The sequence below is a fragment of the Oncorhynchus clarkii genome, chromosome 18 (genome assembly GCF_045791955.1).
Source record: "Oncorhynchus clarkii lewisi isolate Uvic-CL-2024 chromosome 18, UVic_Ocla_1.0, whole genome shotgun sequence".
NCBI classification, from domain to species: Eukaryota; Metazoa; Chordata; class Actinopteri; order Salmoniformes; family Salmonidae; genus Oncorhynchus; species Oncorhynchus clarkii.
Window position 1 is genome coordinate 40,002,541 of NC_092164.1, and position 16,015 is coordinate 40,018,555.

Consider the following 16,015-nt stretch of genomic DNA (forward strand, 5'->3'; position numbering starts at 1 on the left):
CATCTCGGCCTACCGCTTTGGTCCACTTCTTTGATCGCCCTGTACTCAGAACAGCATAACACCATGCATGTCGTACAATGTTATACAACCCTGGCTTCTGATCCCAGGACAGTTCCAAACACATTGATCCTCCTCCGAGCAGCCAGCTACTGTACCAGTCTCATCTAGGCCATATGAACTTTGTCAACAAAGAATGACATTGTCTTTCTGTACGCAGCCAAGCTTCTAAAACACTGTTGGTGATAGTAGAGCTATCACAAATAAAACAGATTGACCGTCCTCGCAGGTATAAACGCAAGCTCTCGTTCTCTTGAAACAACCCGAATCTGCAACCTTCCCGAGAGTCCACGTCTGAGCCTTACCGTTTGTGAGAAAGTGTGTGTCTCTCTTTGTGTCCAGCAAGTGTGTGTTCGTGCGAGCCCATAGATTGCTCTATTTTCCTATTAAGTCTCCTTTCACGGTTTCTCGGCGTGTGTCTGTGAGCCCATAGGGACAGAAGCTGTGGCCCCCTTTCTTCTAAAAATAGGCCAGTCTTTAGTGTCCCTAATACTCGACTGGACCGGCTGACACAGCGATAATTGGGGGGTGTTGAAAGCAACAGTGAGACATGGGAGTGATTACCAAGCGAGAGGGCTTTGCATCACAGAAGTGCTTTTCTTTCTGGGCTCTGCTCCCTGGTGGGCATGCCACCTAACAACTAGCCCTGTGAGACTTTAGCAAGGTTTAGAGTGATTGGTGTTCACGGTGTGTGTGTGTGTGTCAGAGCAAGTGGATGTATGCCTTTGTGTGTGTGTGTGTGTATGCATGTGTGTGTGAAGCAATTGGATACCCTCAGTTCCCCTTCTGCGGCACTTTGAGAAAAAGGTCATGTCGCGCCCGTGGTGAGGACATCCCAGAGCTGGGTTTCTGCGGTCACTCTTTCCCTGGACAGCCGTCTGCTGGGGAATCGATACTTTGACCTCCAGTGCTGTTCTGTGTCAGCATAGAGGTGCATTATTGGACAGCTCCAGGTGCTAGAGTGTGAGAGCTAAGTGCCTGTTATCACCACCATTGCTGTCCCGAGATCTCATCTAGCCACATGCATCGAAAGCCATCTTTCCCCTTATCGCTATACAGTGCCTTTCCCTCTTTCACACCAAGTCGTCCTCCTCTTTCTCCCATTTGCTCTTTTGCGTTCTCTCCGCTCTCCATGTCTTCATCCTCCCCCTTACACCCTCCCTCCACTCTTAAATGGAGTTTGACGTTTCTATGGCAACTTGAGTGTTATCGACAGAGCTTATGTCTTCTAACCTTCAGCGGTGGCCTCTCCTCAATAGGTGGGCTGGTGTTTATTCAGAAATCCATAACGCGCCATTTTAAGAGCAGTAAGCAAAACCATGGTCTTTAAGAGCTGGTGTCAGTGTCCTTGGGCATTTATTGCGAGCGGCAGCAGCGCCTTAGCCACTTATCAAGAAGGCAGGCACTTGTACTGCAGTAGAAAGACATCTTGAGAAATGATCCAAAGCACTCCGTTTACAATCTCCAGATGGAAACCTGGGCAAAAGGCCGGTCCTTTTCATACTGTCTCCTCATTTTCCATCTACCTGTGCTATTATATGGCCAGCATGAATATGAGGATTGATGTTGCAACTCCCCTTGGGTTATTGGGAAAAAAACAACAAAAAAACATAAAAATTTTACTTAAAGCTATGCAGCAGTCTACACAGCGCTCTACACAGCAGTAGCGGCTTTGTGAGTATTTTGTCATTAAGCCCAATGGTTGGCCTGTCACCTGGGGATCGATGTGCTAAGACTCCGTGACCGTCTCCTCCTCTGAGGGATATAAGGAGGTGACAGTTCCCATGGTTTCCCCTGCCTGACTCATCGATCGCAGCCGAGGAGAGGAGGTAGGAACGTCGATTCGTGTCACATTTTTTGCCGTGAAGCTGACTCCGAACCCACCTTTCTTGCTGTAGCTACATTCTGAGGAGGCAACCCAACTGATTGGCTCAAACGCATTAAGGAAATAAATTCCAGAAATTCACTTTTAACAAGGCACACCTGTTAATTGAAATGCATTCCAGGTGACTACCTCATGAAGCTGGTTGAAATAATGCCAAGAGTGTGCATAGTTGTTATCAAGGCAAAGGGTGGCCGCTTTGAAGAACCTCAAATATATTTTGATTTGTTTAATACTTTTTTGGTTACTACATGATTCCATATGTGTTATTTCATAGTTTTGATGTCTTCACTATTATTCTACAATGTGGAAAATGTGGAAAATAGTAAAAATTAGTAAAAAAAAAAAAACTTTTGACTGGTACTGTATATATGCAAAGAAATATGATTTTACTGACTTACAGTTCATGTAAAGAAATCAGTCAATTGAAATATATGAATGAATCCCTAATCTATGGATTTCACATGACTGAGCAGTGGAGCAGGCATGGGTGGGGCCTGGGAGAACATAGGTCCAGCCACTTGGGAGCCAGGCCCAGCCAATCAGATCAGTTTCCTTCCACAAAAGGGATTTATTACAGATAGAAATACTCCTCAGTTTCACCAGCTGTCCGGGTCGCTGGTCTCAGATGATCCCGCAGGTGAAGAAGCTGGCTGTGGAGGACCTGGGCTGGCGTGGTTACACGTGGTCTGCGGTTGTGAATCTGGTTGGACATACTGCCAAAATCCCTAAAACGACATCGGTGGTGGCTTGTGGTAGAGAAATTTACATTAAATTTTCTGGCAACCGCTCTGGTGGACATTCCTGCAGTCAGCATGCCAATTGCACTCTCCCTCAAAACTTGGAGACATATGTGGCATTGTGTTGTGTGACAAAAATAAAACTTTGGAGAGTGCATGTGAAAACCCCATAATCAAACAAACACAATATTCAGAAAGTACAAAGTGGACATTCTATACAGGGTCAGAATAATGTCAACGTCCTCCCTTTCTGCTCAAGGTGTGCCCCATTATCAAATGATTTAAAAGTGACCCTATGTTGACCACTCAGCTGGGTGTGAGAGAGAAAAGACTACCCCTGCAATTACATTTGAGAATCATCTCGCATGCTTTTCCATTTAGTCAGAAACCGTAAGCCCAGCTGAAAATTCAGGTGAGCCAACATTCTATCCAAATACTGACTAAAAATGAATTGCTGTGGAATAGTGACTGGCAACTCGTCAACACTCTGGCCCAAAACTAACAGGGTTTCCTCACACCTGGGCTGAATGGTCTACCCGTACCTCTGACTGTTACCATGTCTATTTTCACCTTTACTCTCAGCAACCTTCCCTGCACAAAGCCAACCTCGGCACACCTGACAGTGCAGCAGTCCCATTCAATCCCACACAAAGGATTCTGCCAACATGGCTGATAGGAGTACAAGATCCGCGAGGAGACCCGTCTGCCCGAAACTAGAACCTCTCCACAGCCCGTTTGCTAACCTGTTTTCTCATGGCTCTCCTGTCCCTCTGCAGCACACGTACGTTGAGCAATAATGTTTGGAACATCGAGTCGCAATTGAATAAATAAAAATCACAGTATCGAATCGCAATACATAGCGTATCGGCCCCTAAGTATCGTGATAAAAATGTATTGTGAGGTCCCTGGCAATTCCCAGCCCTAGTGACAACATTGAGAGAGAGAGATCAGAGCAATATCGTTAGGGCCACACACAATTGACTTGGCTAACCATATGTCTCCGGAGCTTATACAAGTGCTGCCAATTTAGATATTGCACCAGTAACTGCATCAATGTTGTGATCGGCATTGCAAAAGGGGGCTTACAATACTTTGGGACTTTGCTGATCAAGTAAAGTGCATAACGAAATCAAAAATCACTGGGCTGAGAGATTCAATCACCCAAGACGCCCTCTCCCATGGTGCTATTGCTTTTACCTACTGCTCCCCTGAGCTCAATGAGAAATCTAACCGTCCTGCAATAGGAGGGAAACTCGTTGACACTCACAGTCTTGAACCTGCGGAGACTGGCAGATGCAGCGTGCAATCAGTCACTGTCGTCGGAAGTTCACAGGAAGTGGAAGAAACAATGGTTCAGAAAGAAGAGAGGGAGGTGGGAGGTGGGGGTGGACCCCCGCAGAGTGGTCCTCAGCCAAGTCCTGTGATGACAAGAAGAACAACATTTATATCAGAAACGTGGACTTTTCTAAACACACAACAAAATGGCCCCGTCTCATTTTCGCTTCACCCCTCTGACCGTCCAGTCCAGGGTCTGTGATTGTCGTTAGGGAGACAGAGTGGGAGAGAGAGGGCCTCCTAATGTAACCAGCATACAAACATTGACAAATCCATCTGTTTGGGGCGCAATGGAGGGCAAGAGTGGTTGACTCAAAACTTCAATGGTGACCTCAACATGGTCCCCTATTAGTGGGGAATGTCGGTCAGTGGCATTAGGTTTGACTGACGACATCCACGTAAACAGATCTCGATCATAAAATGACGACACAATCTGCCTGTCTGCAAATTTAACCATTCATTCCCCAAAAATATAAAAATAACTATCATTAGAATAGCATCCTTCCTTACCGTGCTATTAGATCACTATTAAAACAAAAACAATCATGTTAAAAGTAGCCTATTTCCTGGATTTGACCATTTTTTACTGGAGGGAACGTTTTATTTTTGTTGAATAACCTTTACTAATCAGATTTGTTTGAAACGAAGCCTTGGTCCAATTATAATTTAACTTGACTAACGAGCGTGAGCTCCAGAGTTAAAACACAAAGCGGCGCCCCACAGGAGACTGGCTGAGGCACTCTAATCTAATCTTACCAGAGAGGAACATGACCACTGAGGTGAGGCCATAGCGCAAACCTGCTACCGTGGCAACGGCAACCCAGAGAGACCACCTGGCCAATGGGAAGCCGAATAAGAGACGAATGGAAAGGCTCTAGGCCCTCAGGCCTCGTAATGGCCCTATTGTTATGATCCATCATCTGTCTGTATTACCCCGTCGCTTCCTTTTTATCTTGTCCTTTCTCCAACAAAACAATGTTTGAGGGTTTTATCCTGATATGCCGCTCCCCCCCCCCCATTTCACCCTCTGATGCCTTTCCCATTCTCAATCTGTCCGTCAGCTCGACTTCCTCCCGAGTCAGGATTTGTAATACAGATCATTTTTAGATTCCACAACGAGCCCGGTTGTTGCCTTTCTGTTGATCTACAGTCTCTTTATCCATCACTCTTTTACCCAAAGTACAGCCCCTCTCTTCATTCCGCTGGCCCTTTCATTTTAGACAAATGCCTTTGTTTATATCGCTTATTCCACGACAATGGTGTTCACTGTATGGTCTTTTTACACTGCCAACGTTTGATTTTATGTTGTACATCAAGTCACAAAATGCCTCCGTCATTAAATAAATAAATAAAAAATCCATCACAACGAGAGTCGTTTGTACTGTATTTGACAAACCTCATTGAGTGTTTGATGCATGCTTAAACAAGTTGTCTGTCAGGTTGTTTGACTACTGGATGAATTGGATGTTTGGCTAATACCAGGCAGCTATCTGGAGTTGGGGGGGGGGGGGGGGGGGGGACATTGAATTACTCCATTGATGCATTTTGGTGATTTATTGTGAGCGGTTTGACTTTGGGAGAAAATAATGGTATGTTAGGACAAAGATCAATGCAGCTTGCTTGGCCATATCTCTAGTCCTTCCAAAGACTGGACATACTACCGGTCCTGGAACGCTTGGGTAATGGAGCCATTTTTCAAGTTGATTCCAGTTTCCCTCTAGGCAAGGCAGTGAAAAATAATCTACAATAAGGACACCGATCTGAGAGAGTGATTGAGTAAAAGGGTGTGCCTGTGACAGCTACCTCTCATGGCCAACATGTCTACAGGGAATCTATCTGGATTTAACCATGAGCTGAGACAAAGACCAATAAATAAAGGGAGAGGCAGAGAGAGCGAGGCAGAGAGATAGAGGCAGAGAATGAGAGCAGGCAGAAATGGGGTGATGCAGAGGTAAAGAAAATGGAAATATGAAAGAATGATGTAGAAGTGTGGTGGTGGTGGGGGGGGGGGGGGGGGTTGAATAAGGATGAATAAGTGGCAGAGAGAAAGACATCCGCAATAAAGAGAATAATTGACTGGGGAAAATGGTTATGAGAGACAGGAAAAGAAGAACAGGTGAAGAAAGGTTAAGCTCAAACAGGGCGGACAGACAAATCTTACAAGAAGATTCTGAGAAAGGAGGCTGCAGTTGGGGTTTACAATTGGCTGATGCAGTTACAGGTGTGTGTATTTTATACTTCGCTACAAAGTCACTACAGAGAGTTCAGAGAGAGTTCATCTGATCTCGGGTTTTTAAGCCCAAACTAACAGCAAAAAGAGAGCGTAGCCTGACAAACAGACCACCCTGAGAGTTGCTGTGGACACACACTAGCTCACTAAGCTGAGCCATGTTTGATTTTTCATCAGCTATAAGTACAAGTTTATTTACTAAATACGACTATCCAGATAACTTGTGCGATGACCGTGTCTTTGCTCAACTTTCTTTGCTCATCCATATTCAATTAAAGTTTTTCAAGTTTGAAATGATAGGGCTCAATGCGGAGTATACCCCTAACTTTTAATGGAGTCTGTCAGACTTCCACTAACGCGAGCGCAAAGACAAATAAGTGCCCCAGAAACATTACTCTGAATTAGTCCAATGTTCAGAAATGATGTGGCTGGGTGTATAGCACCTATTTCTCCCCCGCTTGTTTTAGTTCCTAATTCCGTGGTGCCCATTTTCTCATTTATATTCGAGCCCATCTCCTCTTCAATCTGACTTAAACTACAGCTACACTTCTCTCAATGTGCCCCTCAAAAACAAAGATGGTTCCTCAAGAAGCTAGCAGACATGGTTGTGACCAATGATTAATGAGTTCTAACGAGTATCCCGGCCTGCCTTAACCAAGTCCATTTTCTCAATCTGTCCCCGTGGCAACACCGGGTCGTAATGAGGCTCATCCTCGTTAGGCCATGATTCATTGACTCCACTCCCCCTCACACCTAATGAAACCCTCTGCTTCCTTCCTCCTTCCTCCTCCTCTCTTTTCCTTTCCACTCAACTTCTCCCCTTTAAAATGTCCATCCCTCTTTCTCAAACAGGCCCTCCTCGCCGGTCCTTCGGTTTGCATTAGGACTCCTGACTTTCTCCCCGTCTCAACCCGGTCTCACTTTCTCTCCAGCGTTCTATACCTTCACTCATTTATTCCCCTCTGTTCCGATTCGGTCTCGTCTTCTTTTTTCATCACTTCTCCTCCATGGCTGCCCAACAGCCTGACAGTTAGGTCGGAACCGTCACTTGTGATCAATTGGCGTGACCTCACTTCCTGTTCTGAAACGAGCACATCAATAAAATGACTCCCAACCAGTCAGGGGATTTCCAGTCTGTTCAGAGTCACAGAAGACATCAGTTCCAATGAACAGTGCTGAACATCCTTGTGGGATAACCGTAACGATTCCCGATTACTCACAAAACATGGCGAAGAGCGTTTCATCACAGGAGGAACGTTACTACTCCACACTACAGAGCACTAATGATACGATCCCCGCTGATATTTTGCGGATGGGACTCAGAGGGGAGAGAACGTCTATTGAAATGAGTTTGTGTGTATGCACCTTCGTGCATGTGCGAACGTGTCCGACGGAGATTACGCATTTCAGCCCCTCTGGAAGCCATTTGCTGGTTGCCCTTGGTAACAGGTAGTGAGAGATCTCTGCTTTAACAGGGTTTAATAAGAATCAATGTCATCACTGCCCAATAGGCGAAACGCCCTCCCCCCAGTCATACTTGAGGGAAACGGACACACACACACCACACACACACACACACACACACACACACACACCAGAGCTTCACATGTTCCAGAAGCCCCTCTCCCCCACACACACTCTAGAGCCATCACAGCCACTCCCCTCAGAGCACTTCTACTACAACGATGTGGGGGTCAGCTGAAGGGAAGGAGCTGATTGGCTGAATCACTGCTGGGATTACAACCGTAGTAAAGTGGAGTGCAGCAAGGTCAAGGATAACCCTACAGACCCAGTGGTTTTGACGTTTTTACAATGGTGGGTGGGTTATTCAAGGGGTTAATTTAGTAACAGAGTGCCACAGGGGTTAATCCCAGGACCCCTCTGTTTTCCATGGGTTTGTCTGTCTGTGTTAACTCTGGGATATGCCATTTGGGACAACCCAGGATACTACACACGGTAGCAACGAGACAAAGACGTCATGCGCTTTCACTGCCCACTATCGTCAGCTGGGTAATCAGAATGGCTTACTGCCTGATGACAAACAATGTCCGGGCGAACAGAGACACAATGGACATGGTCATAGACATACGCAGGCAGGCAGGCAGGCAAGGCAGGCAGGCAAGGCAGGCAAGGCAGGCAGGCAGGCGGGCGGGCAGGCAGGCAGGCACTCAGAGTTCATCCATATCTCCGAATGTATAAACATAACGTTTTTTCTTCCAATGGAACAAACTTAAGGGAGGATGCATTCCAACAGTAAGGGCTTGAACAAGATGTCAAATCGGGACTGAGCAATTAACCCCAATTATGGGGCAAACTGTGATAAGGGGATGAACAAAGCAAGGTCTCATAAGCTCTTTTGTTGCCACATCTCTCCATAACTCTCGTATACTGCAGTCCAAAAGAGGGGGGACAGTATTTTTGATGCAGGGAAATTGTCAAAATTAAAAGAGAGGGAGGGTGGAGAGGAAGGCTGGAAAGCAAGAGGAGAGGGAGAGGCAGGAAAATATGTGAAGAGAGGATAAACAAAGACGTCATAAGAAGGAAGAGGGGAGACGAGGAGAAGAGTGCGTGTAAGGAAAGGAGGAGAGAATAACGAGAGAGCGGTGGAAGAGTGCAGACAGAGATGAAGAAGAGTGGCAGAGAAGCAGAGATAGGGGAGAGGGAGAGAGAAAGAGGGAGAAAGAAGAGGGAGCGAGAGAGAGAAAGAAACAGAGCAAGGGAGTAGCCAGGCAGAACTAATTGAAGACCCACTGGTGAGGTGGAGTGGGTGCCTCTGTGTTGCCTGGAGCGAAGGCTCAAGGCGGTTGTTGCCCAGGAACCCTCCCCCTCTCTCTCTCCAGGGCTGTTGATGGAATTGGCTAATTGGATCAGACAGATTACAGATGTCTAAGGACGCAGGCTAACTGTTTGTGCGTAGGTGTGTGTGTGTCTTTATGAACGTGTCTCTATGGTTGCTTTTGTGACTTATGGAGAATTGTGTTTCTAATTCCCAGAGACCGGTTTCAGATGCAACCACTCACAAGAGGGCCATTTTATGTGTATCGTGCAATATTGGTGCATATTTGTACGTGGGTAGACGTGCATAACTAGTGTACCAAATATGCTTATGAGTATATAGCTCACACACATTCATGCGGGCTGGTCCACAACTTATATCCTATGAAAAACGTATTATGCCTAGAGTTTCACCGTACAGTTCATTGAACGCTCAAGTATAAACTCCATAGCGCATCACTTTAGGTCACCGGTAAACTTGCTCAACGTGAAGTTAGTTTTTTGTTGCAACAGGAAGTAATAGCTTTACATTTCGATTGGGAAATGCCGAATGGTTGTGTTTTTGTAGTCTTATGATTATGATTGGGACCTACTGGCTTATTATGTCTGAGTGATGCTGTGTGTGGCTGCTGTCTTTCATTCGGCCCTATGCAGTGGTGTTGTGGAGTCTGGAGAAGTGGGTATATTAAAATTGCCAAAATGGCCTGCCCAGCGAAGGAAAGGCACCCTGTGTGAAGAATCCTGTGTTTTCCTATATATTTTTTACATTTGTTGAGGAGTATTTTGGTAATAATGTATCATCTTTGTTCAATCTGATTGGGTGGGCCTGGGTCCCTGATGCAAACAGGGCATGACGACTGAATTGCGCATCACAAATAGCCTACTAACTAAGACCTTGGACTAAACCTTTTCAATGCCTTGTTTGCATACCCATTGTTGTCTTAGTTATAATATCTACCAGTAAATGCTAAGTTGAAATGTCTTTCCTACCTACCCTACCGATGTCATTCTTCTGTGAGCTGCGCCATGCCAAAACCAGTTGAGAGCTGTGCGCTCTTGCTGCCTGCAGATGATATTCCGCTGAAACTAGGCTGTGTGCGGAATGCAGAATGCTGTGGTAGCCATGCTGGTTAAGTGTGCCTTGAATTCTAAATAAATCACACCGTTCACATAGTGGCATGTGAATATATTTCAGGTGCTTTGCGATTGTGTAGGGTACTTTCTGCATGATTTCTCTATTGTACTACATAATTAATAAGTTGTATTCCTCCACTACACTAATTTGATATGTGTCCGTGGGAATTAAGAAGTGAGTAAAAGCAGGGGCGCAACTTTGATTTTAGAAGTGGGGAGGACACACGCATGTGTGTATACACACACACACACACACACACAGTCAAAAGTTGACACACCTACTCATTTATTTTTACTATTTTCTAAATTGTAGAATAATAGTGAAGACATCAAAACAATGAAATAACACAAATGGAATCATGTAGTAACCAAAAAAAAGTAACAAAAAAAAAGTGTTCAACAAATCAAAATATATTTTATATTTGAGATTCTTCAAAGTAGCCACCCTTTGCCTTAATGACAACTTTGCACATTCTCTCAACCAGCTTCACCTGGAATGCTTTTCCAACAGTCTTGAAGGAGTTCCCACATATGCTGAGCACTTGTTGGCTGCTTTTCCTTCCTTCTCTGCAGTCCAACTCATCCCAAACCATCTCAATTGGGTTGAGGTCAGGTGATTGTGGAGGCCAGGTCATCTGACGCAGCACTCCATCACTCTCCTTCTTGGTCAAATAGCCCTTACACAGCCTGGAGGTGTGTTGAGTCATTGTCCTGTTGAAAAACAAATGATAGTTCCACTAAGCGCAAATCAGATGAGATGGTGTATTGCTGCAGAATGCTGTGGTAGCCATGCTGGTTAAGTGTGCCTTGAATTCTAAATAAATCACACCGTTCACATAGTGTCATTTTTTCAACTCAACCCACTAAGCCCTAACACTAACAAATGCAAAATTACATTGTTATCATCAGCTCTGGGTACAATAGGCACAGATCTAAGATCAGCTTAAATTGTTCACATCCAAATATGAACAATTAAGTGATCACATGCAAAACTGACTTTAGATCAGTCTATGGATGACTAACTCCTACTCCCTATTGTTATTACGATGCTGTGAAAGATTTAGGTCTACTTACTGGTAAACGACTAAGCCTCTACAAGGCTTTAGTAAATCTCTGTATAAGACTATAGCAGAGATTATGGCCTCTAGTGAGTTAAAGGGGATGAGGGGAAACTATCACTGGGAGTTGAGTGCCTCAGAAAGCCTATATTTAATGTTGTTGTGATGTTTCTTAAAGGGATACAGAGATGTTTAGGCATGCAATTAGTCATGATGACTGACAATGAATCATGATACTTAATTTGTGAATGCGTTGTTACAAGGGACATTCATGTTCTGCATTAAAAGACATAGCGAACATTTACATGCAGAAATGCACCTGTCTACATTGTAAATATATAACCATAAAAACGACAACTGGTCTTGCACCTTTAAAGAAACGCCACACTTGGGAGAGATTTAAAAAAAAATCTGGCACAGACCATGACATATCTTCCACAGGTGATGACAGAGAACCTTAACGAAGGTTAGCCTGAAGCTCTAAATCAGAATGTCCTCTCTTGACACACATGTGCAGGCTCGAACACACACACACTTTGCCTCAATCCTCACTGCTTCCAAAACAATTGTCACCAACACCACACAACTCACCCTCCTTTAGTTGGCTCCTCAGGAGTTTGAGGCATGTTCTAATTGGCTCCTGTGGTGTTCCTGGGACCGCTCTAATTGTCTGAGAGAGTAGTAGGTCTCCTCCTAGCAACCCCATTATAGAGATGCTGCCGACTGACAAGAAAACTTGCCACTGCTGGTGACAAGGCTTGTTTGTCAGTGTCTGGAGGTTATAGGACGAAGAAAATAAAAAAACAATAACATCCACTTTGCTTGACATCATGAGTAGTGTGTCTCAAACACACTTTTCAGACCATGCCATGTTGACAGGGTCCACTTTATGGCTCGCTTTTTCAAGAGGGCTCTCTCCGCACTATGACAGATACGAGATTCAAACCAGAGCCCCCTGTGTGTGTGTGTGTGTGTGTGTGTGTGTCCGTTCACTGTAGGCCCACTGTGAATATTCACACCCACGCGTTGATATTTACCCAAACTCCTGCCGATGCATCCCATTACCCTTCTAAAATGCCCCTCGCCACCACCCGGCTGTCACCTGTATAAACACACAGCGTCAACGCAAAACACACACACACTACATACACACGCACAAAAAGTCACACACACACACACACAACGGCAACAAAAACCCATCCACATTATCTGTACATAGAGCTCAGGGCTACATCACAAAAACAGAGATGAACTGAGTCGCATTGGAATACAATATCATATTACAATAGGTCATTTAAGACACTTTTATCCAAAAGTATCTGCTAAACGATGATAATATATATTTAGAACTATTCTTGTGACCCTTGCGGGAATCAAACTAAGCACCCTTGGCGCTAGCACCACACTCTATAACCTACAGAGTCTTCTGATCCACAACAGTGCCACAAAAGATTCACAATAGATTTCAGTGGACAGCAGTTATACATTTTTTCCACAAACCCATCACTTAGGAGGTGTAGTGGATTCTGCAAAGACGAAATGTACCGTTGTGACCACCTGAAGTTCCCAATTAGTTTTAATTGAACATTTATCCGAACCTCCATCATGGTGTAGGATAGACCGTACAACTGCTTTCTCCTGGTTTGAACTGGACATTTTGCCTAGATGTTGATTCTGGGGCCAACTTGAGGAGAAAGTCTTACATGGAAGTAAAATACAAGTAAAAACTCCCCTAAAGTATAGGTTCCTGTTCAAAACACGTTACCCCATAGCTCCCTCCCTAAAACAACTCCGCAATCCCCGCTGTACTTCTCTCTGTCCAGACAAAGCAAAGATAGTGGTCGAAAACAATCTCAGGCAGTACATGTGTGTGTGTGTGTGTTGGCGGTGTGTGTAGAAACACAGATCGGTAGATATGTGGAAATAAACTCCTGCAGTCAACATTCCTCGGCTTGAGACAGTTAATCTCCCCATGGCACGTCTTCCATCTCTACAAATGTCATAAACAAGCAACGCTCTCGCTCTTCCCCCTCTCCTACTGGCCTCGGCTTCTTTTCCTCCTCCTTCTTTTCCTCCTCCCATCTGTCCGTCTTTGCCCTCCCACTCACCTTGACATCTCTATCCATTTCTCCGTTCCCTTCCTGCTGTTCCCTCCCTAGTCCACACCCACCTTTCCACGTAGACACACTCCATGCTCCCTGTAAACATGGCTGAGCCAGAGACATAGACACCTAGAATCCTCTCCATGTACACTGGCTGCCTTGTGGTAGATATGGTTTGTCTTGTTTAGGCATTTAAGATGGGAGACCCTCACTTTCACAATCACTGATGGCTTACAGTACACGGGCTGAGGCCTAGTGTGTGTGTGTTTTTTTACTATGTGTATCTGTGGCCAAAAAATGCCAACAGGCTTGGCAAGTCTCTACAAGGCCCAGAGGTTCAAAGGTTACAGGATGACCGAGGATACCCTGGAATGTGGACCTAATTGCTCCTCTGCTGCTCAGTGGAACTGACTAATTTATGGTTGAGGTTAGGCAACCATAACCCTCCCAGGACTGATACTGAGAACCTGTTTGTGTGTGTCTGTGTGTGTGACAGACCATGGACGTAAGTGTCTGTCTGTATACGAGTGTGTATGTGTGCATCTACCAATGCATCTGCCTATTTCTCGGTGTGACAGGCCGCATCTGTCTGTAGGCGTAAAGAGAAACACAAACAGAAGCCTTTACAACACACACAGCGCACTCAGAAGTGGGGGATGCAGTGTTAAAAAGGCAGCCTTGGCATGTGTAGCATTTTGCCAGGTTCCAGGGGGAGCCGAAAGCATTGGGGGCCCTCGTTCCACGCTAACACACGTCACATGGACACCGTGACGTTTCCTGTGTGGCAGAATTCTTCGCCTGCCTAAAAGACCATGCACCTCCACTAAATCCAATGCACAACAAGGAACTTAAGGTGGAACAAGGTTCATAGCACAATTGGAAATGTTATCTGCTGGTTGTCTTGGACCGACGAGCCTGGCAATATTTTGACATGGATAAAATGGTCCGAGATGAGCAGAAACTTGCCGGTGGGGATCTTTTTTTACGCTGTCCACGAGGGGATGATTCAAAGTATACGATGACCGCACAACGTTCATGTGACAAGGATCACATCCTGCGTGTTCCAAACTCTGTGTCAACCATTGAGTAGTTCATCACAACGTAGGAATAAAACAGGTGCCAAATGCTCCATTGTCATTGAACGACTAGTCGAGTGATCAAGTGTTGAGGAGGACAGCCACCAGTACTCTTTAAACATTTCGTCAAAGATATCTGGCTTTAACACAGCTCCCAGTCATGTTTTACATTGAATAAGCCTCGAACAGCCGACCATCGAGCAGAGGCCACATTTGGTCTAAGCGCCATTACTTTGAGCTTTTTATAATGTCAGCTTTACTGCCTCTTATACACAATGCACACAGCTCAGCAGTGTTAAGTCCTACTAGCCCATATATAACCCTGTCTTAATACCACACAAATACTGTAATCATATGTTATAAATACTGTATATGCACGCAAGCATACACAGTAGACATACCCACACACATACGCACACAGATTCAAACACACACATACACACAAACAGACATTAACAAAATAATCCACTCTGCCCAGCTACAGTACATTCGGAAAGTACTCAGACCCCTTGACTTTTTCCACATTTTGTTACGTTACAACCTTATTCTAAAAATGATTCAATTGTTTTTTCTCTCATCAATCTACACACAATACCCCATAATGACAAAGCAAAAACATTTTTGAAAACACTGAAATATCACATTTACTTGAGTTTTCAGACCCTTTCCTCAGTACTTTGTTGGAGCCCCTTTGGCAGCGATTACAGCCTCAAATATTCTTGGGTAATGACGCTACAAGTTGGGCGCACCTGTATTTGGGGAGTTCTTCTCATTCTTCTCTGCAGTTCCTCTCAAGTCATGTCAGGTTGGATGGGGAGTGTCACTGCACAGCTATTTTCAGGTCTCTCCAGAGATGTTCGATCGGGTTCGTGCTTTGGCCGGGCCACTCAAGGACATTCAGAGACCTGTCCCGAAGCCACTACTGCATTGTCTTGGCTGTGTGCTTATGGTCGTTGTCCTGTTAGGTGAACCTTTGACCCAGACTGAGGTTCTGAGCGCTCTGGGGCAGGTTTTCATCAAGGATCTCTCTGTACTTTGCTCTGTTAATCTTTTCCTCGATCCTGACTAGTCTCCCAGTCCCTTCCACTGAAGAACATCCCCACAGCATGATGCTGCCAACACCATGCTTCACTGTAGGGATGGTGCCAGGTTTCCTCTAGACGTGACCCTTGGCATTCAGGCCAAAGAGTTCAATCTTGGTTTCATCAGACCAGAGAATCTTGATTCTCATGGTGTGAGAGTCCTTTAGGTGCCTTTTGGCAACCTCCAAGCAGGCTGTCATGTGCATTTTACTGAGTGGCTTCCATCTGGCCACTATACCATGAAGGCCCGATTGCTGGACTGCTGCATAAATGGGAGAACCTTCCAGAAGAGCAACCATCTCCACAGGGGAACTCTTGAGCTCTGTCAGAGTGACCATCGGATTCTTAGTCACCTCCCTGACCAAGGCCCTTTCCCCTCAATTGCTCAGTTTGGCCGGGCGGCCATCTCCAGGAACAGTTTTGGTGGTTCCAAACTTCTTCCATTTAAGAATGATGTAGGCCACTGTGTTCTTGGGGACCTTCAATGCTGCAGAAATGTCTTAGTACCCTTCCCTAGATCTGTGCCTTGACACAATCCTGTCTC

General features: G+C 45.2%; 1 protein-coding gene across 5 annotated transcripts in view; it reads right to left on the reverse strand.

Moving 5' to 3' along the window:
• Window positions 1-16,015, reverse strand: part of LOC139373483 (semaphorin-6D-like) — a 97,173-nt gene that overhangs the window by 41,262 nt on the left and 39,896 nt on the right. For 2 of the 5 annotated variants that reach the window (XM_071114052.1, XM_071114047.1), the window contains exon 3: window positions 3,947-4,097. The exons of 1 other annotated variant lie outside the window; for it this stretch is intronic. The gene's annotated coding sequence lies outside the window, so the exon portion shown is untranslated. Of the gene's footprint in view, window positions 1-3,946; window positions 4,098-15,037; window positions 15,109-15,138; window positions 15,195-16,015 lie in introns of those variants that run through there. 2 more of the 5 variants (XM_071114048.1, XM_071114049.1) reach the window with 2 other exon arrangements.